At 43.2% G+C, this 25,597-nt stretch overlaps 9 non-coding genes and 1 pseudogene across 9 annotated transcripts; all 10 read left to right on the top strand.

Moving 5' to 3' along the window:
* The first annotated feature begins 274 nt into the window (after positions 1-274).
* On the top strand, positions 275-456 carry LOC141219633 (U2 spliceosomal RNA). The gene has a single exon (XR_012288088.1). It is a non-coding gene; the product is annotated as a U2 spliceosomal RNA (small nuclear RNA).
* A 1,115-nt stretch (positions 457-1,571) lies between these two features.
* On the top strand, positions 1,572-1,762 carry LOC141219989 (U2 spliceosomal RNA). Its single transcript, XR_012288363.1, has one exon. It is a non-coding gene; the product is annotated as a U2 spliceosomal RNA (small nuclear RNA).
* Positions 1,763-7,917: 6,155 nt separating this feature from the next.
* On the top strand, positions 7,918-8,112 carry LOC141219682 (U2 spliceosomal RNA). The gene has a single exon (XR_012288122.1). It is a non-coding gene; the product is annotated as a U2 spliceosomal RNA (small nuclear RNA).
* A 6,155-nt stretch (positions 8,113-14,267) lies between these two features.
* On the top strand, positions 14,268-14,469 carry LOC141219713 (U2 spliceosomal RNA; annotated as a pseudogene).
* A 1,115-nt stretch (positions 14,470-15,584) lies between these two features.
* Positions 15,585-15,775, top strand: LOC141219988 (U2 spliceosomal RNA). The gene has a single exon (XR_012288362.1). It is a non-coding gene; the product is annotated as a U2 spliceosomal RNA (small nuclear RNA).
* Positions 15,776-18,176: 2,401 nt separating this feature from the next.
* Positions 18,177-18,364, top strand: LOC141219624 (U2 spliceosomal RNA). The gene has a single exon (XR_012288079.1). It is a non-coding gene; the product is annotated as a U2 spliceosomal RNA (small nuclear RNA).
* A 1,115-nt stretch (positions 18,365-19,479) lies between these two features.
* Positions 19,480-19,670, top strand: LOC141219987 (U2 spliceosomal RNA). Its single transcript, XR_012288361.1, has one exon. It is a non-coding gene; the product is annotated as a U2 spliceosomal RNA (small nuclear RNA).
* A 2,401-nt stretch (positions 19,671-22,071) lies between these two features.
* Positions 22,072-22,259, top strand: LOC141219623 (U2 spliceosomal RNA). Its single transcript, XR_012288078.1, has one exon. It is a non-coding gene; the product is annotated as a U2 spliceosomal RNA (small nuclear RNA).
* A 1,115-nt stretch (positions 22,260-23,374) lies between these two features.
* Positions 23,375-23,565, top strand: LOC141219986 (U2 spliceosomal RNA). Its single transcript, XR_012288360.1, has one exon. It is a non-coding gene; the product is annotated as a U2 spliceosomal RNA (small nuclear RNA).
* A 1,115-nt stretch (positions 23,566-24,680) lies between these two features.
* LOC141219983 (U2 spliceosomal RNA) lies at positions 24,681-24,871 on the top strand. Its single transcript, XR_012288358.1, has one exon. It is a non-coding gene; the product is annotated as a U2 spliceosomal RNA (small nuclear RNA).
* The last annotated feature ends 726 nt before the right edge of the window (positions 24,872-25,597 follow it).

Here is a 25,597-nt window from a genome sequence, read left to right as displayed (position 1 = left end):
TATAAACCCGGTCGGAGGTCCGGTCAGCTTTGGGCTGAGAAACCAACACAGGCTCCAGCTCCACTAGGGTGGCAGCCTAGATGGAAGCTGGGAGCACGAAAACGGCTCTTCTCCGGCTTCGGCTAGGGAGAGCATCGGAGATCCCTGCCCCTCGCTGTGGCCTTCTGGCTCGGAGGGATGGGGATGGTTTATTGGGGACCCTCTCCTCCGGGAAGGGTCCACATGAATCCTCGCCTCGTGCGCTGTTTTGGTGTGACTTCGGTCACATTTTTCAGTGCCTTGGATGCAGCTTCAATCAAAAAATCTGTTCTTATCAGTTAAATATCTGATACGTCCCCTATCTGGGGACCATATATTAAATGGATTTTTAGAACAGGGAGATGGAAAAAGAGCTTGCTCTGTCCACTCCACGCATTGACCTGGTATTGCAGTATCTCCAGGACCGGTGCACCCCTTCTTTAATGCAGTTTCTAAAATCAGAAAGAATTGAATTCAATGTTTTTTGTTCATTTTGCTTGTTTGTCGGATTTTGGGATGGACTCTTTGGCTCTGCTTTTTTTCTCCTCATTGGATTTTTCATGTTCAAAGTTGCAGAAGCCAGATTACAAGCTCATTTTGGTTCAACTTCAGCAACTGTGCATTGCATTGCCATGTAATGTGATGCAATGCTATCTTTCTAGCTCTCCCTTTTTACTTCCTTTTGGATAAACAGACATATTAGGCAAGCATTTTGGAGCTTTCACCTAAATAACTACAGGTGGTGAGATAAGCTGCACAATATAATTGACCTTTCAGTATATTGTTGCACACACACCATCTATTTAGCAAATGCCCTTGTTATCAACAGCAGCCTTTTAAACTCACCTGAGCTAACAGGTATGTGCGCTGGTTACTCTGCTGCGCTTAAAATTTCTTTTTTGGTTTGCTACAATGCCTTTTCTGAAACGTTGTCTCCTTCTGCTGGAACACTGACTTCTTTCATTTAATGCCTGCAGACTATAAAAGAGAACCCAACCCAAAAAGTTTGGTTGATTAGTCTGTGGCATTCTGTTAAACTGTTGCTTATGGCGGTCTCTGTGAGCTTCTCAGCGACATTCAGCCAGCCAGGTATCCTGCCTGCAGTAGATGGAATGTGGCAATGGAACGCTGGCTGCGCGTGTCATAATAGGCTCTGAGCCTTTATATACCTGTGCACAGCAGCAGCCACCTTCAGTCTGCTGCTGGACAGCCAGCAGCAGCAGCAGCAGGAGAGGTATGTAATCAGGAGCCCTCCTGCTAAGGGTAGACAGCTGCTCGTTCCACCCCACCCCCCGCCTTAATTGGTTCTCCTCCCTTCCAACGGTGTTGAGGCGGGTGGGAACAGCAGGGGGTGAAGGTGCTGTGTTTAAAGAGGTGGAGTTATGCAGATCTAAAACGCGTGGATTGCAGCAGCAGCAAGCCGAAAAGTGCAGGCATGTAAGGGATCTAGAGGTTGACAACATGTCTTCTTAACGGGAGTCCAGGAGCTCATCTCCACAAATGGACTTTTTAGGATCCTTGGGTGGCTCCGTAGTTTGAAACCAATTCTGGTTATCGCTTCTCGGCCTTTTGGCTAAGATCAAGTGTAGTATCTGTTCTTATCAGTTTAATATCTGATACGTCCCCTATCTGGGGACCATATATTAAATGGATTTTTAGAACAGGGAGATGGAAAAAGAGCTTGCTCTGTCCACTCCACGCATTGACCTGGTATTGCAGTATCTCCAGGACCGGTGCACCCCTTCTTTAATGCAGTTTCTAAAATCAGAAAGAATTGAATTCAATGTTTTTTGTTCATTTTGCTTGTTTGTCGGATTTTGGGATGGACTCTTTGGCTCTGCTTTTCTTCTCCTCATTGGATTTTTCATGTTCAAAGTTGCAGAAGCCAGATTACAAGCTCATTTTGGTTCAACTTCAGCAACTGTGCATTGCATTGCCATGTAATGTGATGCAATGCTATCTTTCTAGCTCTCCCTTTTTACTTCCTTTTGGATAAACAGACATATTAGGCAAGCATTTTGGAGCTTTCACCTAAATAACTACAGGTGGTGAGATAAGCTGCACAATATAATTGACCTTTCAGTATATTGTTGCACACACACCATCTATTTAGCAAATGCCCTTGTTATCAACAGCAGCCTTTTAAACTCACCTGAGCTAACAGGTATGTGCGCTGGTTACTCTGCTGCGCTTAAAATTTCTTTTTTGGTTTGCTACAATGCCTTTTCTGAAACGTTGTCTCCTTCTGCTGGAACACTGACTTCTTTCATTTAATGCCTGCAGACTATAAAAGAGAACCCAACCCAAAAAGTTTGGTTGATTAGTCTGTGGCATTCTGTTAAACTGTTGCTTATGGCGGTCTCTGTGAGCTTCTCAGCGACATTCAGCCAGCCAGGTATCCTGCCTGCAGTAGATGAAATGTGGCAATGGAACGCTGGCTGCGCGTGTCATAATAGGCTCTGAGCCTTTATATACCTGTGCACAGCAGCAGCCACCTTCAGTCTGCTGCTGGACAGCCAGCAGCAGCAGCAGCAGGAGAGGTATGTAATCAGGAGCCCTCCTGCTAAGGGTAGACAGCTGCTCGTTCCACCCCACCCCCCGCCTTAATTGGTTCTCCTCCCTTCCAACGGTGTTGAGGCGGGTGGGAACAGCAGGGGGTGAAGGTGCTGTGTTTAAAGAGGTGGAGTTATGCAGATCTAAAACGCGTGGATTGCAGCAGCAGCAAGCCGAAAAGTGCAGGCATGTAAGGGATCTAGAGGTTGACAACATGTCTTCTTAACGGGAGTCCAGGAGCTCATCTCCACAAATGGACTTTTTAGGATCCTTGGGTGGCTCCGTAGTTTGAAACCAATTCTGGTTATCGCTTCTCGGCCTTTTGGCTGCGATCGTATGACTGTACCTTGATTGGTGCGAGTCTCCTGGAGGAATCCGGACCCTTTTGTGGAGGATTTTCTGCTTTTTCCTGTGGTATTCCATACCGACAGAATCCAAGATGTCTTTTGTGAAGAACACCATCCGTTTGTCCGTGGATCCATCTGACCAGAACAAGAACAACGTGGTTTTCATTGTCCAAGACATCGTTGAAGGCAAAGCTGGAGCAAGACGTTCTGAGATCTTCAGTGTCAACGAATTTTCACGTCAAGGTAATTATGACGTTACCTTTATGGACCAGGATGTTTGCCTTAATGTCTTTGAATGGCTCCGTGGTCACTCTAGTGACCCCTGCTTGGAAGGAGTTAGATGGGAACCTTTGTTTGGTCTGCAAGAAAAGGAGGTGACTGTGACTGTCTATAACCCTTTTACAGACCCTGAGCTGCTGGAGTGCTTCCTCTCTCGCTACTGTGAATATGTGCGGAAGGGAGTGAAGCAAGTCAATTGTCTAGGAATCTTTAACTGTCAGTATAAATTCCGTGTGAAATTGAAAAGGGATCCTGACAGTGTGGGGGGCTTTAGACACCCTCCATCAAATTTTTCCGTTGCAGGCCATAGAGGTTTCCTCTTTTACCCAGGCCAGCCCATGTTTTGCCGTAGATGCTTTTCTTTCGGACATACCATGGTAACATGCCTTAAAGGGCAGTGTTGCCGAAATTGCAGAAAGGAGGGGCATATGGCCAACCAGTGTCCAGAGGCCAAGTCCTGTGATGTCTGTGGGAGTAGTGATCACATGTATAAGGACTGTCCTATGAGTGCACCTAGACGTTCTGATAAAGAACAGAAGGAGGAGGAGCTGGAGAGGAGGCAGATGGCAAGCGCACTGAAAGTGCTGGAAAGATTGGAGAGGGAGGAGAGAGAGGGAAGGAGGCGGGAAACTGGTAGAGCCTCTCCCTCTACGGCGCCAGAGGAGGTGTCCCTGAGACCATGTTCTTCTTCTGCTGAAGAAATGAGGAAGAAGCGGAGGGAAGAAAAGGAGTTCTGGAGGGAAGTGGCAAAGGTGGAGAAAAAGGCAGTGTCTGCGAGAATATCTAGGAAAGTGGTGGAAGCAGAGCTGCCTGAGATGATGACTTTTGGAGAGGCAATGGACGCAACAGGATGTGAAGTGCAAATCTCGGAACCCGACAGTCCTGAACACCCTTCGGGTCCTGAAAACATTGAAGATTTTTCTTCGGAGGATGATAGGGGTGCAAAGAAGAGTCGTAGGGAGGATGGTGGGGGCAGTGATGATGCAGATTTTAGTGAGCCTCAGAGGAAGATCAGAACTGCCAGAATGAGGAGTGTGGCTGGTGAAGCCAGCGGGTCGGAAACCAGCTGTTCTGTTCTGATGGCGGAGGAGGATAGTGGTGGTGCTGGATAGTGTCACCATATAATATTGTAAATGTTTTTTCTTTTTGTCCTCTTGTGAGCTTTGGTTTAGGCCAAAGGCTATTTCTTTGTGTAATTGGTGAAGGAGTAGAAGTATTATGGGATTTACCATAGTGTCCCAAAACGTAAGAGTGTTTAAAAGTAAAGTAAGAAGAGCTGCTATTTTTGAGTTTTTAGCTATGCAAAATGCATCTATTTTTTGTTTACAAGAATGTGGGGTAGTGGATGGTGTGAAAGGGGATGAATGGTCTTATGGAGCGTCTGTGTGGTCGGGGAGTGCATGTAATAAGAATGATGGTGTGGGTATTTTGGTTAAAGGAAGGGAGGTTGTTTTGAGTGATTATTTGGTTATTGAGGTGGGGAGATGTATCCTTGCTAATTTTGTATACAAGAATGTAAAGTTTTGTGTTATTAATGTTTATGCGCCAGTTGAAAAAAATGAGCGCAAAAATTTATTTGAAAAAATTAAGCTTTTTGTTCCAGGAAGAATACCTGTGGTAATTGTGGGTGATATGAACTGTGATGTGGGGAGAGTGAATGTGGATGTGTCTGGGAAAGCATTATTGGAGTTAGTGAATGATTTTGGGTTGTGTGATATGCAGCGCGTGTGTAACATGAATCCTTTGTTGAACACTTTCTTTTCTGAGAGTGGTAGGGTACAATCCAGATTGGATTATTGTTTTATTTCTAAAAATATGGTTTCTGTTAATTATAGGCAGGAAAACGTTCTTTTTTCAGATCATGTGTGTATGTTGTGTGAGTTGGATATAAAAGTTGATGGAGTGTTTGGGAGAGGATTGTGGAAGTTAAATGTTAAACTGTTAGAGAATGAAGATGTGAGAAAGGAGTATGAAAGGCGGTATGAAGAATGGTGTAAGCATAAAAATGAGTTTGGGAATGTTTGTGAGTGGTGGGACTGGGTGAAGAAACAAACAAAAATGTTCTTTAAAAATTTAGGATACAAGTATGCAGCAATTAAAAGAGAGAGTTTTGTTAAACTGAACGCGCGGTTGAGCGTTTTGTATAAGTTAAGGGAAGGAGGAGTTGAGGTGGAGGAGGATATTTTAGAGGTAAAAAAGGAGATTAGTGAGTTTTTGTTGGAGAGAGGGAGAAGCATAGTGTTTAGGGCAAAGATTGATAAGATGGAGCAGGATGAGAAATGTTCTCGGTTTTTCTTTAAAAAAGTTTTTGGAAAGAAACAGAGTATGAGCGTGGTGTATGGAGCAGATGGAAGTGAGGTGAGTGGAGAGGATATGTGTGAAGAGGTGGCTAAGTTTTATGAGGATCTGTATGCAGTGAAACAGAGGGATGAATGTTTGGAGAATGATGTTTTGAGTGTGTTAGAGAGTAAGTTGAGTGAAGCAGAAAGAGAGAGAGTGATGGGTGAGGTGACTGGTGATGAGGTATGGAAGGTTATGTGTAGTATGGCTTTGAATAAGACGCCGGGGGAGGATGGCCTCCCAGTAGAATTTTATCGTGTGATGTGGGGTGTGATTGGTAAGGACTTTGTGGATGTATGTAAGTATATGTGGGGAAACATGGAGGTGACTGAGAGTATGCGTGCAGGTATGGTTGTGTTAATTCCTAAGAAAGGGGATTTGAAAAGTCTGAGGAATTGGAGGCCAATAACGTTACTTAATTGTGATTATAAAATCTATGCAAAACTTATGGCTAATAGGATGCGTGATGTGATAGAGAGTGTGATTGGGGATGAGCAGTGTTGTGCGGTACCTGGGAGGCGGATTCATGAGTGTGTGTGTATGTTAAGAGATTGTCTATGGGATTGCATGGGTCGTAAGAAGAGTGTATTTTTGTTAAGTTTGGATTTTGAAAAGGCTTATGATAGGTTGTCGCATGGTTTTTTGTTCAGAGTGTTGTTAAAAATGGGTTTTCCGGCTGATTTTGTTGGGCGAGTGAGAAGTTTGTATGCGGGTGTTTATAGCTGTGTTTTAATGAATGGGTATGTGGGTAGGAAAGTGAATGTGTTTTCGGGTGTGCGACAGGGGTGTCCTTTGTCCCCTGTAGCATTTATTTGTGCAATTGAGCCATTGTTGTGTATGCTGAGGAAAGATAAGGTAATTCGTGGTGTGCAAGTGCCGGGAGGTGGAGGAAAAGAATGGAAGGTGAGTGGTTATATGGATGACGTGTGTGTATTATGTGATTCTGAATGTTCGGTGAGGCGGGTGAAGTTGTTAGTGTCTATTTTTTGTGGTGCATCTGCGTTTAAAGTGAATTGGGAAAAGAGTGAGTGTAAGGGTTTTGGAGGCGGAAGTTTAAGTAGGGATGTAGGTGTGAATGTAGTGAATGGACCTATTAAAGTTTTGGGTGTGAAGTTTTCAGAGAGTTTGGATGGGAAAGAAAGTTGGGATGATGCGAAAGGAAAAGTTGAGCAGAAGTTGAATTTTTGGAAATTGAGGAGTTTATCCTTTTTTGGGAAGATTTTAATTGTTAAGAGTGTGGTGTTGCCAATATTTTTATATATTGCGGTAGTATTTCCGCCAGGATATATGTGTATGAGAAGCTTGAATAGAATTTTATTTGTTTTTTTGTGGAACTCGAAAATGGAGAGAGCTAGGAGAGAAATTTTGGTTAAAAGAGTGGAAAAAGGTGGTTTGGGTTTTCCGAATTTGGACGTGTTTTTTGGTGTGAATATCGTTGTGTTTGTTTTGAAAGTGATTAGGGCGGATGGAAAGTTTTCATCTATGTGTAGGTATTTATTTGGAGCGTATTTGTTTCGTTTAAAGTGGCAAGAAAGGGATTTGCGATGTCCGATTGCTTTTGAGGTGCCTGTATGGTATGTGTGGGTTTATAAGTTTTTGGTGAGGTATGAACTGTGTGATGCAGATGTGAGATTGCTGGAGAATAAGAAGGCTGTGTATAGGATGATTGAATGTAGAGAGGTAGAATGTGGAATAAATATGGTTAGGGGTGGTGATGTGCAGAAGGTTTGGAAGAAAGTGCGGATGAGTGGTATGACCAACAAACAGAGTGAAGTTGTGTGGCAGTCTTTACATGGAGTATTACCTGTGAGAGAGTTTCAGAGGAATAGAGGTTTGGTGAGGAGTGAAATGTGTCCAAGAAATGGCTGTGGTGGAAGGGAAAGTGTGTTGCATGTTTTTTGGAATTGCCAGTATGCTAGAGATGTGATTGGGAGAATGGGGCCTTTGTGTAAAGAATTGTGTGGTGTGAATTTGTTGTCTTTTGAGTTGTTTATGTTTGGTTTGGGAATATGTGATGGGACGAAGGAAAGAGTCTTGTGGTTGATGCTTGCATGTATAAAGGAAGTGTTATGGGATGTGAGGAATGTGTATGTGTTTAAAAGGAAGGAAATTGCTGTAAAGGATAGTGTGAAGGTGATTTTGGGGAAGATGTATGTGTGTTTCCTATGGGACAAAAAGAGGAGAGGGGAAGTGGATGCGGAGGGAATATGGAAAGTTAAAAAGTGGAGATATATTGTTAGTACCTCTTGATTTTTGTTATTGTTGTTTTGAAATATGAAATAAATATTTCCGATGATGATGGGGACAGCAAATTGCGTATTGGATTTGACGCAGCTGTTTTGATGGAATTTTCCTTTGTCTGGTTTCCATAGACTGTGGAATTTCCTCGTCTGAGGAGAAAAAAAAAAAAAAAAAAAAAAAATCTGTTCTTATCAGTTTAATATCTGATACGTCCCCTATCTGGGGACCATATATTAAATGGATTTTTAGAACAGGGAGATGGAAAAAGAGCTTGCTCTGTCCACTCCACGCATTGACCTGGTATTGCAGTATCTCCAGGACCGGTGCACCCCTTCTTTAATGCAGTTTCTAAAATCAGAAAGAATTGAATTCAATGTTTTTTGTTCATTTTGCTTGTTTGTCGGATTTTGGGATGGACTCTTTGGCTCTGCTTTTCTTCTCCTCATTGGATTTTTCATGTTCAAAGTTGCAGAAGCCAGATTACAAGCTCATTTTGGTTCAACTTCAGCAACTGTGCATTGCATTGCCATGTAATGTGATGCAATGCTATCTTTCTAGCTCTCCCTTTTTACTTCCTTTTGGATAAACAGACATATTAGGCAAGCATTTTGGAGCTTTCACCTAAATAACTACAGGTGGTGAGATAAGCTGCACAATATAATTGACCTTTCAGTATATTGTTGCACACACACCATCTATTTAGCAAATGCCCTTGTTATCAACAGCAGCCTTTTAAACTCACCTGAGCTAACAGGTATGTGCGCTGGTTACTCTGCTGCGCTTAAAATTTCTTTTTTGGTTTGCTACAATGCCTTTTCTGAAACGTTGTCTCCTTCTGCTGGAACACTGACTTCTTTCATTTAATGCCTGCAGACTATAAAAGAGAACCCAACCCAAAAAGTTTGGTTGATTAGTCTGTGGCATTCTGTTAAACTGTTGCTTATGGCGGTCTCTGTGAGCTTCTCAGCGACATTCAGCCAGCCAGGTATCCTGCCTGCAGTAGATGGAATGTGGCAATGGAACGCTGGCTGCGCGTGTCATAATAGGCTCTGAGCCTTTATATACCTGTGCACAGCAGCAGCCACCTTCAGTCTGCTGCTGGACAGCCAGCAGCAGCAGCAGCAGGAGAGGTATGTAATCAGGAGCCCTCCTGCTAAGGGTAGACAGCTGCTCGTTCCACCCCACCCCCCGCCTTAATTGGTTCTCCTCCCTTCCAACGGTGTTGAGGCGGGTGGGAACAGCAGGGGGTGAAGGTGCTGTGTTTAAAGAGGTGGAGTTATGCAGATCTAAAACGCGTGGATTGCAGCAGCAGCAAGCCGAAAAGTGCAGGCATGTAAGGGATCTAGAGGTTGACAACATGTCTTCTTAACGGGAGTCCAGGAGCTCATCTCCACAAATGGACTTTTTAGGATCCTTGGGTGGCTCCGTAGTTTGAAACCAATTCTGGTTATCGCTTCTCGGCCTTTTGGCTGCGATCGTATGACTGTACCTTGATTGGTGCGAGTCTCCTGGAGGAATCCGGACCCTTTTGTGGAGGATTTTCTGCTTTTTCCTGTGGTATTCCATACCGACAGAATCCAAGATGTCTTTTGTGAAGAACACCATCCGTTTGTCCGTGGATCCATCTGACCAGAACAAGAACAACGTGGTTTTCATTGTCCAAGACATCGTTGAAGGCAAAGCTGGAGCAAGACGTTCTGAGATCTTCAGTGTCAACGAATTTTCACGTCAAGGTAATTATGACGTTACCTTTATGGACCAGGATGTTTGCCTTAATGTCTTTGAATGGCTCCGTGGTCACTCTAGTGACCCCTGCTTGGAAGGAGTTAGATGGGAACCTTTGTTTGGTCTGCAAGAAAAGGAGGTGACTGTGACTGTCTATAACCCTTTTACAGACCCTGAGCTGCTGGAGTGCTTCCTCTCTCGCTACTGTGAATATGTGCGGAAGGGAGTGAAGCAAGTCAATTGTCTAGGAATCTTTAACTGTCAGTATAAATTCCGTGTGAAATTGAAAAGGGATCCTGACAGTGTGGGGGGCTTTAGACACCCTCCATCAAATTTTTCCGTTGCAGGCCATAGAGGTTTCCTCTTTTACCCAGGCCAGCCCATGTTTTGCCGTAGATGCTTTTCTTTCGGACATACCATGGTAACATGCCTTAAAGGGCAGTGTTGCCGAAATTGCAGAAAGGAGGGGCATATGGCCAACCAGTGTCCAGAGGCCAAGTCCTGTGATGTTTGTGGGAGTAGTGATCACATGTATAAGGACTGTCCTATGAGTGCACCTAGACGTTCTGATAAAGAACAGAAGGAGGAGGAGCTGGAGAGGAGGCAGATGGCAAGCGCACTGAAAGTGCTGGAAAGATTGGAGAGGGAGGAGAGAGAGGGAAGGAGGCGGGAAACTGGTAGAGCCTCTCCCTCTACGGCGCCAGAGGAGGTGTCCCTGAGACCATGTTCTTCTTCTGCTGAAGAAATGAGGAAGAAGCGGAGGGAAGAAAAGGAGTTCTGGAGGGAAGTGGCAAAGGTGGAAGAAAAGGCAGTGTCTGCGAGAATATCTAGGAAAGTGGTGGAAGCAGAGCTGCCTGAGATGATGACTTTTGGAGAGGCAATGGACGCAACAGGATGTGAAGTGCAAATCTCGGAACCCGACAGTCCTGAACACCCTTCGGGTCCTGAAAACATTGAAGATTTTTCTTCGGAGGATGATAGGGGTGCAAAGAAGAGTCGTAGGGAGGATGGTGGGGGCAGTGATGATGCAGATTTTAGTGAGCCTCAGAGGAAGATCAGAACTGCCAGAATGAGGAGTGTGGCTGGTGAAGCCAGCGGGTCGGAAACCAGCTGTTCTGTTCTGATGGCGGAGGAGGATAGTGGTGGTGCTGGATAGTGTCACCATATAATATTGTAAATGTTTTTTCTTTTTGTCCTCTTGTGAGCTTTGGTTTAGGCCAAAGGCTATTTCTTTGTGTAATTGGTGAAGGAGTAGAAGTATTATGGGATTTACCATAGTGTCCCAAAACGTAAGAGTGTTTAAAAGTAAAGTAAGAAGAGCTGCTATTTTTGAGTTTTTAGCTATGCAAAATGCATCTATTTTTTGTTTACAAGAATGTGGGGTAGTGGATGGTGTGAAAGGGGATGAATGGTCTTATGGAGCGTCTGTGTGGTCGGGGAGTGCATGTAATAAGAATGATGGTGTGGGTATTTTGGTTAAAGGAAGGGAGGTTGTTTTGAGTGATTATTTGGTTATTGAGGTGGGGAGATGTATCCTTGCTAATTTTGTATACAAGAATGTAAAGTTTTGTGTTATTAATGTTTATGCGCCAGTTGAAAAAAATGAGCGCAAAAATTTATTTGAAAAAATTAAGCTTTTTGTTCCAGGAAGAATACCTGTGGTAATTGTGGGTGATATGAACTGTGATGTGGGGAGAGTGAATGTGGATGTGTCTGGGAAAGCATTATTGGAGTTAGTGAATGATTTTGGGTTGTGTGATATGCAGCGCGTGTGTAACATGAATCCTTTGTTGAACACTTTCTTTTCTGAGAGTGGTAGGGTACAATCCAGATTGGATTATTGTTTTATTTCTAAAAATATGGTTTCTGTTAATTATAGGCAGGAAAACGTTCTTTTTTCAGATCATGTGTGTATGTTGTGTGAGTTGGATATAAAAGTTGATGGAGTGTTTGGGAGAGGATTGTGGAAGTTAAATGTTAAACTGTTAGAGAATGAAGATGTGAGAAAGGAGTATGAAAGGCGGTATGAAGAATGGTGTAAGCATAAAAATGAGTTTGGGAATGTTTGTGAGTGGTGGGACTGGGTGAAGAAACAAACAAAAATGTTCTTTAAAAATTTAGGATACAAGTATGCAGCAATTAAAAGAGAGAGTTTTGTTAAACTGAACGCGCGGTTGAGCGTTTTGTATAAGTTAAGGGAAGGAGGAGTTGAGGTGGAGGAGGATATTTTAGAGGTAAAAAAGGAGATTAGTGAGTTTTTGTTGGAGAGAGGGAGAAGCATAGTGTTTAGGGCAAAGATTGATAAGATGGAGCAGGATGAGAAATGTTCTCGGTTTTTCTTTAAAAAAGTTTTTGGAAAGAAACAGAGTATGAGCGTGGTGTATGGAGCAGATGGAAGTGAGGTGAGTGGAGAGGATATGTGTGAAGAGGTGGCTAAGTTTTATGAGGATCTGTATGCAGTGAAACAGAGGGATGAATGTTTGGAGAATGATGTTTTGAGTGTGTTAGAGAGTAAGTTGAGTGAAGCAGAAAGAGAGAGAGTGATGGGTGAGGTGACTGGTGATGAGGTATGGAAGGTTATGTGTAGTATGGCTTTGAATAAGACGCCGGGGGAGGATGGCCTCCCAGTAGAATTTTATCGTGTGATGTGGGGTGTGATTGGTAAGGACTTTGTGGATGTATGTAAGTATATGTGGGGAAACATGGAGGTGACTGAGAGTATGCGTGCAGGTATGGTTGTGTTAATTCCTAAGAAAGGGGATTTGAAAAGTCTGAGGAATTGGAGGCCAATAACGTTACTTAATTGTGATTATAAAATCTATGCAAAACTTATGGCTAATAGGATGCGTGATGTGATAGAGAGTGTGATTGGGGATGAGCAGTGTTGTGCGGTACCTGGGAGGCGGATTCATGAGTGTGTGTGTATGTTAAGAGATTGTCTATGGGATTGCATGGGTCGTAAGAAGAGTGTATTTTTGTTAAGTTTGGATTTTGAAAAGGCTTATGATAGGTTGTCGCATGGTTTTTTGTTCAGAGTGTTGTTAAAAATGGGTTTTCCGGCTGATTTTGTTGGGCGAGTGAGAAGTTTGTATGCGGGTGTTTATAGCTGTGTTTTAATGAATGGGTATGTGGGTAGGAAAGTGAATGTGTTTTCGGGTGTGCGACAGGGGTGTCCTTTGTCCCCTGTAGCATTTATTTGTGCAATTGAGCCATTGTTGTGTATGCTGAGGAAAGATAAGGTAATTCGTGGTGTGCAAGTGCCGGGAGGTGGAGGAAAAGAATGGAAGGTGAGTGGTTATATGGATGACGTGTGTGTATTATGTGATTCTGAATGTTCGGTGAGGCGGGTGAAGTTGTTAGTGTCTATTTTTTGTGGTGCATCTGCGTTTAAAGTGAATTGGGAAAAGAGTGAGTGTAAGGGTTTTGGAGGCGGAAGTTTAAGTAGGGATGTAGGTGTGAATGTAGTGAATGGACCTATTAAAGTTTTGGGTGTGAAGTTTTCAGAGAGTTTGGATGGGAAAGAAAGTTGGGATGATGCGAAAGGAAAAGTTGAGCAGAAGTTGAATTTTTGGAAATTGAGGAGTTTATCCTTTTTTGGGAAGATTTTAATTGTTAAGAGTGTGGTGTTGCCAATATTTTTATATATTGCGGTAGTATTTCCACCAGGATATATGTGTATGAGAAGCTTGAATAGAATTTTATTTGTTTTTTTGTGGAACTCGAAAATGGAGAGAGCTAGGAGAGAAATTTTGGTTAAAAGAGTGGAAAAAGGTGGTTTGGGTTTTCCGAATTTGGACGTGTTTTTTGGTGTGAATATCGTTGTGTTTGTTTTGAAAGTGATTAGGGCGGATGGAAAGTTTTCATCTATGTGTAGGTATTTATTTGGAGCGTATTTGTTTCGTTTAAAGTGGCAAGAAAGGGATTTGCGATGTCCGATTGCTTTTGAGGTGCCTGTATGGTATGTGTGGGTTTATAAGTTTTTGGTGAGGTATGAACTGTGTGATGCAGATGTGAGATTGCTGGAGAATAAGAAGGCTGTGTATAGGATGATTGAATGTAGAGAGGTAGAATGTGGAATAAATATGGTTAGGGGTGGTGATGTGCAGAAGGTTTGGAAGAAAGTGCGGATGAGTGGTATGACCAACAAACAGAGTGAAGTTGTGTGGCAGTCTTTACATGGAGTATTACCTGTGAGAGAGTTTCAGAGGAATAGAGGTTTGGTGAGGAGTGAAATGTGTCCAAGAAATGGCTGTGGTGGAAGGGAAAGTGTGTTGCATGTTTTTTGGAATTGCCAGTATGCTAGAGATGTGATTGGGAGAATGGGGCCTTTGTGTAAAGAATTGTGTGGTGTGAATTTGTTGTCTTTTGAGTTGTTTATGTTTGGTTTGGGAATATGTGATGGGACGAAGGAAAGAGTCTTGTGGTTGATGCTTGCATGTATAAAGGAAGTGTTATGGGATGTGAGGAATGTGTATGTGTTTAAAAGGAAGGAAATTGCTGTAAAGGATAGTGTGAAGGTGATTTTGGGGAAGATGTATGTGTGTTTCCTATGGGACAAAAAGAGGAGAGGGGAAGTGGATGCGGAGGGAATATGGAAAGTTAAAAAGTGGAGATATATTGTTAGTACCTCTTGATTTTTGTTATTGTTGTTTTGAAATATGAAATAAATATTTCCGATGATGATGGGGACAGCAAATTGCGTATTGGATTTGACGCAGCTGTTTTGATGGAATTTTCCTTTGTCTGGTTTCCATAGACTGTGGAATTTCCTCGTCTGAGGAGAAAAAAAAAAAAAAAAAAAAAAAAAAAAAAATCTGTTCTTATCAGTTTAATATCTGATACGTCCCCTATCTGGGGACCATATATTAAATGGATTTTTAGAACAGGGAGATGGAAAAATAGCTTGCTCTGTCCACTCCACGCATTGACCTGGTATTGCAGTATCTCCAGGACCGGTGCACCCCTTCTTTAATGCAGTTTCTAAAATCAGAAAGAATTGAATTCAATGTTTTTTGTTCATTTTGCTTGTTTGTCGGATTTTGGGATGGACTCTTTGGCTCTGCTTTTCTTCTCCTCATTGGATTTTTCATGTTCAAAGTTGCAGAAGCCAGATTACAAGCTCATTTTGGTTCAACTTCAGCAACTGTGCATTGCATTGCCATGTAATGTGATGCAATGCTATCTTTCTAGCTCTCCCTTTTTACTTCCTTTTGGATAAACAGACATATTAGGCAAGCATTTTGGAGCTTTCACCTAAATAACTACAGGTGGTGAGATAAGCTGCACAATATAATTGACCTTTCAGTATATTGTTGCACACACACCATCTATTTAGCAAATGCCCTTGTTATCAACAGCAGCCTTTTAAACTCACCTGAGCTAACAGGTATGTGCGCTGGTTACTCTGCTGCGCTTAAAATTTCTTTTTTGGTTTGCTACAATGCCTTTTCTGAAACGTTGTCTCCTTCTGCTGGAACACTGACTTCTTTCATTTAATGCCTGCAGACTATAAAAGAGAACCCAACCCAAAAAGTTTGGTTGATTAGTCTGTGGCATTCTGTTAAACTGTTGCTTATGGCGGTCTCTGTGAGCTTCTCAGCGACATTCAGCCAGCCAGGTATCCTGCCTGCAGTAGATGGAATGTGGCAATGGAACGCTGGCTGCGCGTGTCATAATAGGCTCTGAGCCTTTATATACCTGTGCACAGCAGCAGCCACCTTCAGTCTGCTGCTGGACAGCCAGCAGCAGCAGCAGCAGGAGAGGTATGTAATCAGGAGCCCTCCTGCTAAGGGTAGACAGCTGCTCGTTCCACCCCACCCCCCGCCTTAATTGGTTCTCCTCCCTTCCAACGGTGTTGAGGCGGGTGGGAACAGCAGGGGGTGAAGGTGCTGTGTTTAAAGAGGTGGAGTTATGCAGATCTAAAACGCGTGGATTGCAGCAGCAGCAAGCCGAAAAGTGCAGGCATGTAAGGGATCTAGAGGTTGACAACATGTCTTCTTAACGGGAGTCCAGGAGCTCATCTCCACAAATGGACTTTTTAGGATCCTTGGGTGGCTCCGTAGTTTGAAACCAATTCTGGTTATCGCTTCTCGGCCTTTTGGCTAAGATCAAGTGTAGTATCTGTTCTTATCAGTTTAATATCTGATACGTCCCCTATCTGGGGACCATATATTAAATGGATTTTTAGAACAGGGAGATGGAAAAAGAGCTTGCTCTGTCCACTCCACGCATTGACCTGGTATTGCAGTATCTCCAGGACCGGTGCACCCCTTCTTTAATGCAGTTTCTAAAATCAGAAAGAATTGAATTCAATGTTTTTTGTTCATTTTGCTTGTTTGTCGGATTTTGGAATGGACACTTTGGCTCTGCTTTTCTTCTCCTCATTGGATTTTTCATGTTCAAAGTTGCAGAAGCCAGATTACAAGCTCATTTTGGTTCAACTTCAGCAACTGTGCATTGCATTGCCATGTAATGTGATGCAATGCTATCTTTCTAGCTCTCCCTTTTTACTTCCTTTTGGATAAACAGACATATTAGGCAAGCATTTTGGAGCTTTCACCTAAATAACTACAGGTGGTGAGATAAGCTGCACAATATAATTGACCTTTCAGTATATTGTTGCACACACACCATCTATTTAGCAAATGCCCTTGTTATCAACAGCAGCCTTTTAAACTCACCTGAGCTAACAGGTATGTGCGCTGGTTACTCTGCTGCGCTTAAAATTTCTTTTTTGGTTTGCTACAATGCCTTTTCTGAAACGTTGTCTCCTTCTGCTGGAACACTGACTTCTTTCATTTAATGCCTGCAGACTATAAAAGAGAACCCAACCCAAAAAGTTTGGTTGATTAGTCTGTGGCATTCTGTTAAACTGTTGCTTATGGCGGTCTCTGTGAGCTTCTCAGCGACATTCAGCCAGCCAGGTATCCTGCCTGCAGTAGATGGAATGTGGCAATGGAACGCTGGCTGCGCGTGTCATAATAGGCTCTGAGCCTTTATATACCTGTGCACAGCAGCAGCCACCTTCAGTCTGCTGCTGGACAGCCAGCAGCAGCAGCAGCAGGAGAGGTATGTAATCAGGAGCCCTCCTGCTAAGGGTAGACAGCTGCTCGTTCCACCCCACCCCCCGCCTTAATTGGTTCTCCTCCCTTCCAACGGTGTTGAGGCGGGTGGGAACAGCAGGGGGTGAAGGTGCTGTGTTTAAAGAGGTGGAGTTATGCAGATCTAAAACGCGTGGATTGCAGCAGCAGCAAGCCGAAAAGTGCAGGCATGTAAGGGATCTAGAGGTTGACAACATGTCTTCTTAACAGGAGTCCAGGAGCTCATCTCCACAAATGGACTTTTTAGGATCCTTGGGTGGCTCCGTAGTTTGAAACCAATTCTGGTTATCGCTTCTCGGCCTTTTGGCTAAGTTCAAGTGCAGTGATCTAACGGTTGTTGCCTTGGTCTCGGCAAGGAGGTGCCTGGGGTACCCGGCTTGTTGGCCTTGGGGGATCGCTCTCTCTTAACGGAGGGAGCTTCACCCCCTTGCTGCTATTGGCAAGTCGGATTAGTCCCCAGGCAACGAGAGGCGATCACCCTTGTCACTACTTCGGTAGGGGGCAACTGTTCCCACACATAGCTGTGGGGACAACATTGTGGAAGGAATTGAAGATGGAGGACGTAATGAAGTGGAATTGCTTACGCTTTTCTGCGAAGATGGACTGTTTGTTGGAGGAAGAAGAAGTTCTGGATTTGCTGGAGGAATATGGAGCAGTAGAAAAGAACGATATCTTGTGCATGCAAGAGCTTAGGTACAAGAAGATGTATGATGTGACTTTACGCTTGGAGGAGAAATGTCTTCATTTCTTGAAGTGTTGGAATGGAGGGAAGGTTGGAGTGAAGCCACTTTTTTTGGGAAAACCAAGAACTGTGGTAGTAAGTATGGACGATCCTTTTGTGATAATGGAGGAAGTGCTGGAGTATTTAAAGAAGAAATGTGTGTTGGTAAAGTTCCAGAAGGACTATTTGAACAAAGTTGGAGTATGGAACGGAAAAAGACGATTTGTAGTATGGATGAAGAGAGAAGAAGAGTTGGTTATGGGAAAAATTGTGATAAATGGCAGGACTGGTTTCTGTTATATGGAAAAAGACAAGAAGAGTTTTGAAGAATGTAAAGAGGAGCAGAGAGAGTTGCAAGTAGTTAAAGAGAAAGAAGAAATTGTGAAAAAGAAGCAAGATTTGGTGAGAAGTAAAGACTCATTGTTAGAAGGAGTAAAGATTGAAGATTGTGCTGTGGGAGAAGAGGAGATACAAGTAAAGCAGATATTTGTAAGGAGAGAACTAAAGGAAAATGATAAAGAAAAGAGACGTAAGTCGGAGGACAAGAAAGAAGAGAAAGTAACATGTGATAGTGCTGAAGGTGAAAAGATTTTGTTGGAAGGTTTTTTGGATAGTGACTGGGATATGTGGGACAGGTCTTGGAGTAGGAAAAGACGTGGAAGGAAAAAAGCTTTGAGTTAATTGTTAATGTCTTGTAGGAAGGTTTTTTTGCTGATGTAAGATTGTTTTATGTTTGTTAAATTTATTAAGTATTATTATTAAATTTTGTTATAAAAAAAAAAAAAAAAGTTGAATTCGGATGATGAAGGCGTAGGCGACATTTTTGTTGTCCATGCATATGGAATTTAATTTATGTCGCGTCTTCTGACGCATTCAATTAAAAAAAATCTGTTCTTATCAGTTTAATATCTGATACGTCCCCTATCTGGGGACCATATATTAAATGGATTTTTAGAACAGGGAGATGGAAAAAGAGCTTGCTCTGTCCACTCCACGCATTGACCTGGTATTGCAGTATCTCCAGGACCGGTGCACCCCTTCTTTAATGCAGTTTCTAAAATCAGAAAGAATTGAATTCAATGTTTTTTGTTCATTTTGCTTGTTTGTCGGATTTTGGGATGGACTCTTTGGCTCTGCTTTTCTTCTCCTCATTGGATTTTTCATGTTCAAAGTTGCAGAAGCCAGATTACAAGCTCATTTTGGTTCAACTTCAGCAACTGTGCATTGCATTGCCATGTAATGTGATGCAATGCTATCTTTCTAGCTCTCCCTTTTTACTTCCTTTTGGATAAACAGACATATTAGGCAAGCATTTTGGAGCTTTCACCTAAATAACTACAGGTGGTGAGATAAGCTGCACAATATAATTGACCTTTCAGTATATTGTTGCACACACACCATCTATTTAGCAAATGCCCTTGTTATCAACAGCAGCCTTTTAAACTCACCTGAGCTAACAGGTATGTGCGCTGGTTACTCTGCTGCGCTTAAAATTTCTTTTTTGGTTTGCTACAATGCCTTTTCTGAAACGTTGTCTCCTTCTGCTGGAACACTGACTTCTTTCATTTAATGCCTGCAGACTATAAAAGAGAACCCAACCCAAAAAGTTTGGTTGATTAGTCTGTGGCATTCTGTTAAACTGTTGCTTATGGCGGTCTCTGTGAGCTTCTCAGCGACATTCAGCCAGCCAGGTATCCTGCCTGCAGTAGATGGAATGTGGCAATGGAACGCTGGCTGCGCGTGTCATAATAGGCTCTGAGCCTTTATATACCTGTGCACAGCAGCAGCCACCTTCAGTCTGCTGCTGGACAGCCAGCAGCAGCAGCAGCAGGAGAGGTATGTAATCAGGAGCCCTCCTGCTAAGGGTAGACAGCTGCTCGTTCCACCCCACCCCCCGCCTTAATTGGTTCTCCTCCCTTCCAACGGTGTTGAGGCGGGTGGGAACAGCAGGGGGTGAAGGTGCTGTGTTTAAAGAGGTGGAGTTATGCAGATCTAAAACGCGTGGATTGCAGCAGCAGCAAGCCGAAAAGTGCAGGCATGTAAGGGATCTAGAGGTTGACAACATGTCTTCTTAACGGGAGTCCAGGAGCTCATCTCCACAAATGGACTTTTTAGGATCCTTGGGTGGCTCCGTAGTTTGAAACCAATTCTGGTTATCGCTTCTCGGCCTTTTGGCTAAGATCAAGTGTAGTATCTGTTCTTATCAGTTTAATATCTGATACGTCCCCTATCTGGGGACCATATATTAAATGGATTTTTAGAACAGGGAGATGGAAAAAGAGCTTGCTCTGTCCACTCCACGCATTGACCTGGTATTGCAGTATCTCCAGGACCGGTGCACCCCTTCTTTAATGCAGTTTCTAAAATCAGAAAGAATTGAATTCAATGTTTTTTGTTCATTTTGCTTGTTTGTCGGATTTTGGAATGGACACTTTGGCTCTGCTTTTCTTCTCCTCATTGGATTTTTCATGTTCAAAGTTGCAGAAGCCAGATTACAAGCTCATTTTGGTTCAACTTCAGCAACTGTGCATTGCATTGCCATGTAATGTGATGCAATGCTATCTTTCTAGCTCTCCCTTTTTACTTCCTTTTGGATAAACAGACATATTAGGCAAGCATTTTGGAGCTTTCACCTAAATAACTACAGGTGGTGAGATAAGCTGCACAATATAATTGACCTTTCAGTATATTGTTGCACACACACCATCTATTTAGCAAATGCCCTTGTTATCAACAGCAGCCTTTTAAACTCACCTGAGCTAACAGGTATGTGCGCTGGTTACTCTGCTGCGCTTAAAATTTCTTTTTTGGTTTGCTACAATGCCTTTTCTGAAACGTTGTCTCCTTCTGCTGGAACACTGACTTCTTTCATTTAATGCCTGCAGACTATAAAAGAGAACCCAACCCAAAAAGTTTGGTTGATTAGTCTGTGGCATTCTGTTAAACTGTTGCTTATGGCGGTCTCTGTGAGCTTCTCAGCGACATTCAGCCAGCCAGGTATCCTGCCTGCAGTAGATGGAATGTGGCAATGGAACGCTGGCTGCGCGTGTCATAATAGGCTCTGAGCCTTTATATACCTGTGCACAGCAGCAGCCACCTTCAGTCTGCTGCTGGACAGCCAGCAGCAGCAGCAGCAGGAGAGGTATGTAATCAGGAGCCCTCCTGCTAAGGGTAGACAGCTGCTCGTTCCACCCCACCCCCCGCCTTAATTGGTTCTCCTCCCTTCCAACAGTGTTGAGGCGGGTGGGAACAGCAGGGGGTGAAGGTGCTGTGTTTAAAGAGGTGGAGTTATGCAGATCTAAAACGCGTGGATTGCAGCAGCAGCAAGCCGAAAAGTGCAGGCATGTAAGGGATCTAGAGGTTGACAACATGTCTTCTTAACGGGAGTCCAGGAGCTCATCTCCACAAATGGACTTTTTAGGATCCTTGGGTGGCTCCGTAGTTTGAAACCAATTCTGGTTATCGCTTCTCGGCCTTTTGGCTAAGTTCAAGTGCAGTGATCTAACGGTTGTTGCCTTGGTCTCGGCAAGGAGGTGCCTGGGGTACCCGGCTTGTTGGCCTTGGGGGATCGCTCTCTCTTAACGGAGGGAGCTTCACCCCCTTGCTGCTATTGGCAAGTCGGATTAGTCCCCAGGCAACGAGAGGCGATCACCCTTGTCACTACTTCGGTAGGGGGCAACTGTTCCCACACATAGCTGTGGGGACAACATTGTGGAAGGACTTGAAGATGGAGGACGTAATGAAGTGGAATTGCTTACGCTTTTCTGCGAAGATGGACTGTTTGTTGGAGGAAGAAGAAGTTCTGGATTTGCTGGAGGAATATGGAGCAGTAGAAAAGAACGATATCTTGTGCATGCAAGAGCTTAGGTACAAGAAGATGTATGATGTGACTTTACGCTTGGAGGAGAAATGTCTTCATTTCTTGAAGTGTTGGAATGGAGGGAAGGTTGGAGTGAAGCCACTTTTTTTGGGAAAACCAAGAACTGTGGTAGTAAGTATGGACGATCCTTTTGTGATAATGGAGGAAGTGCTGGAGTATTTAAAGAAGAAATGTGTGTTGGTAAAGTTCCAGAAGGACTATTTGAACAAAGTTGGAGTATGGAACGGAAAAAGACGATTTGTAGTATGGATGAAGAGAGAAGAAGAGTTGGTTATGGGAAAAATTGTGATAAATGGCAGGACTGGTTTCTGTTATATGGAAAAAGACAAGAAGAGTTTTGAAGAATGTAAAGAGGAGCAGAGAGAGTTGCAAGTAGTTAAAGAGAAAGAAGAAATTGTGAAAAAGAAGCAAGATTTGGTGAGAAGTAAAGACTCATTGTTAGAAGGAGTAAAGATTGAAGATTGTGCTGTGGGAGAAGAGGAGATACAAGTAAAGCAGATATTTGTAAGGAGAGAACTAAAGGAAAATGATAAAGAAAAGAGACGTAAGTCGGAGGACAAGAAAGAAGAGAAAGTAACATGTGATAGTGCTGAAGGTGAAAAGATTTTGTTGGAAGGTTTTTTGGATAGTGACTGGGATATGTGGGACAGGTCTTGGAGTAGGAAAAGACGTGGAAGGAAAAAAGCTTTGAGTTAATTGTTAATGTCTTGTAGGAAGGTTTTTTTGCTGATGTAAGATTGTTTTATGTTTGTTAAATTTATTAAGTATTATTATTAAATTTTGTTATAAAAAAAAAAAAAAAAGTTGAATTCGGATGATGAAGGCGTAGGCGACATTTTTGTTGTCCATGCATATGGAATTTAATTTATGTCGCGTCTTCTGACGCATTCAATTAAAAAAAATCTGTTCTTATCAGTTTAATATCTGATACGTCCCCTATCTGGGGACCATATATTAAATGGATTTTTAGAACAGGGAGATGGAAAAAGAGCTTGCTCTGTCCACTCCACGCATTGACCTGGTATTGCAGTATCTCCAGGACCGGTGCACCCCTTCTTTAATGCAGTTTCTAAAATCAGAAAGAATTGAATTCAATGTTTTTTGTTCATTTTGCTTGTTTGTCGGATTTTGGGATGGACTCTTTGGCTCTGCTTTTCTTCTCCTCATTGGATTTTTCATGTTCAAAGTTGCAGAAGCCAGATTACAAGCTCATTTTGGTTCAACTTCAGCAACTGTGCATTGCATTGCCATGTAATGTGATGCAATGCTATCTTTCTAGCTCTCCCTTTTTACTTCCTTTTGGATAAACAGACATATTAGGCAAGCATTTTGGAGCTTTCACCTAAATAACTACAGGTGGTGAGATAAGCTGCACAATATAATTGACCTTTCAGTATATTGTTGCACACACACCATCTATTTAGCAAATGCCCTTGTTATCAACAGCAGCCTTTTAAACTCACCTGAGCTAACAGGTATGTGCGCTGGTTACTCTGCTGCGCTTAAAATTTCTTTTTTGGTTTGCTACAATGCCTTTTCTGAAACGTTGTCTCCTTCTGCTGGAACACTGACTTCTTTCATTTAATGCCTGCAGACTATAAAAGAGAACCCAACCCAAAAAGTTTGGTTGATTAGTCTGTGGCATTCTGTTAAACTGTTGCTTATGGCGGTCTCTGTGAGCTTCTCAGCGACATTCAGCCAGCCAGGTATCCTGCCTGCAGTAGATGGAATGTGGCAATGGAACGCTGGCTGCGCGTGTCATAATAGGCTCTGAGCCTTTATATACCTGTGCACAGCAGCAGCCACCTTCAGTCTGCTGCTGGACAGCCAGCAGCAGCAGCAGCAGGAGAGGTATGTAATCAGGAGCCCTCCTGCTAAGGGTAGACAGCTGCTCGTTCCACCCCACCCCCCGCCTTAATTGGTTCTCCTCCCTTCCAACGGTGTTGAGGCGGGTGGGAACAGCAGGGGGTGAAGGTGCTGTGTTTAAAGAGGTGGAGTTATGCAGATCTAAAACGCGTGGATTGCAGCAGCAGCAAGCCGAAAAGTGCAGGCATGTAAGGGATCTAGAGGTTGACAACATGTCTTCTTAACGGGAGTCCAGGAGCTCATCTCCACAAATGGACTTTTTAGGATCCTTGGGTGGCTCCGTAGTTTGAAACCAATTCTGGTTATCGCTTCTCGGCCTTTTGGCTAAGATCAAGTGTAGTATCTGTTCTTATCAGTTTAATATCTGATACGTCCCCTATCTGGGGACCATATATTAAATGGATTTTTAGAACAGGGAGATGGAAAAAGAGCTTGCTCTGTCCACTCCACGCATTGACCTGGTATTGCAGTATCTCCAGGACCGGTGCACCCCTTCTTTAATGCAGTTTCTAAAATCAGAAAGAATTGAATTCAATGTTTTTTGTTCATTTTGCTTGTTTGTCGGATTTTGGGATGGACTCTTTGGCTCTGCTTTTCTTCTCCTCATTGGATTTTTCATGTTCAAAGTTGCAGAAGCCAGATTACAAGCTCATTTTGGTTCAACTTCAGCAACTGTGCATTGCATTGCCATGTAATGTGATGCAATGCTATCTTTCTAGCTCTCCCTTTTTACTTCCTTTTGGATAAACAGACATATTAGGCAAGCATTTTGGAGCTTTCACCTAAATAACTACAGGTGGTGAGATAAGCTGCACAATATAATTGACCTTTCAGTATATTGTTGCACACACACCATCTATTTAGCAAATGCCCTTGTTATCAACAGCAGCCTTTTAAACTCACCTGAGCTAACAGGTATGTGCGCTGGTTACTCTGCTGCGCTTAAAATTTCTTTTTTGGTTTGCTACAATGCCTTTTCTGAAACGTTGTCTCCTTCTGCTGGAACACTGACTTCTTTCATTTAATGCCTGCAGACTATAAAAGAGAACCCAACCCAAAAAGTTTGGTTGATTAGTCTGTGGCATTCTGTTAAACTGTTGCTTATGGCGGTCTCTGTGAGCTTCTCAGCGACATTCAGCCAGCCAGGTATCCTGCCTGCAGTAGATGGAATGTGGCAATGGAACGCTGGCTGCGCGTGTCATAATAGGCTCTGAGCCTTTATATACCTGTGCACAGCAGCAGCCACCTTCAGTCTGCTGCTGGACAGCCAGCAGCAGCAGCAGCAGGAGAGGTATGTAATCAGGAGCCCTCCTGCTAAGGGTAGACAGCTGCTCGTTCCACCCCACCCCCCGCCTTAATTGGTTCTCCTCCCTTCCAACGGTGTTGAGGCGGGTGGGAACAGCAGGGGGTGAAGGTGCTGTGTTTAAAGAGGTGGAGTTATGCAGACCTAAAACGCGTGGATTGCAGCAGCAGCAAGCCGAAAAGTGCAGGCATGTAAGGGATCTAGAGGTTGACAACATGTCTTCTTAACGGGAGTCCAGGAGCTCATCTCCACAAATGGACTTTTTAGGATCCTTGGGTGGCTCCGTAGTTTGAAACCAATTCTGGTTATCGCTTCTCGGCCTTTTGGCTAAGATCAAGTGTAGTATCTGTTCTTATCAGTTTAATATCTGATACGTCCCCTATCTGGGGACCATATATTAAATGGATTTTTAGAACAGGGAGATGGAAAAAGAGCTTGCTCTGTCCACTCCACGCATTGACCTGGTATTGCAGTATCTCCAGGACCGGTGCACCCCTTCTTTAATGCAGTTTCTAAAATCAGAAAGAATTGAATTCAATGTTTTTTGTTCATTTTGCTTGTTTGTCGGATTTTGGGATGGACTCTTTGGCTCTGCTTTTCTTCTCCTCATTGGATTTTTCATGTTCAAAGTTGCAGAAGCCAGATTACAAGCTCATTTTGGTTCAACTTCAGCAACTGTGCATTGCATTGCCATGTAATGTGATGCAATGCTATCTTTCTAGCTCTCCCTTTTTACTTCCTTTTGGATAAACAGACATATTAGGCAAGCATTTTGGAGCTTTCACCTAAATAACTACAGGTGGTGAGTTAAGCTGCACAATATAATTGACCTTTCAGTATATTGTTGCACACACACCATCTATTTAGCAAATGCCCTTGTTATCAACAGCAGCCTTTTAAACTCACCTGAGCTAACAGGTATGTGCGCTGGTTACTCTGCTGCGCTTAAAATTTCTTTTTTGGTTTGCTACAATGCCTTTTCTGAAACGTTGTCTCCTTCTGCTGGAACACTGACTTCTTTCATTTAATGCCTGCAGACTATAAAAGAGAACCCAACCCAAAAAGTTTGGTTGATTAGTCTGTGGCATTCTGTTAAACTGTTGCTTATGGCGGTCTCTGTGAGCTTCTCAGCGACATTCAGCCAGCCAGGTATCCTGCCTGCAGTAGATGGAATGTGGCAATGGAACGCTGGCTGCGCGTGTCATAATAGGCTCTGAGCCTTTA

The sequence above is a fragment of the Phyllobates terribilis genome, unplaced genomic scaffold (assembly GCF_046119375.1).
Source record: "Phyllobates terribilis strain yellow unplaced genomic scaffold, ASM4611937v1 Scaffold_277__1_contigs__length_2500907, whole genome shotgun sequence".
In the NCBI taxonomy this organism is placed as follows: Eukaryota; Metazoa; Chordata; class Amphibia; order Anura; family Dendrobatidae; genus Phyllobates; species Phyllobates terribilis.
This window is presented reverse-complemented; position numbering and strand designations above follow the sequence as displayed.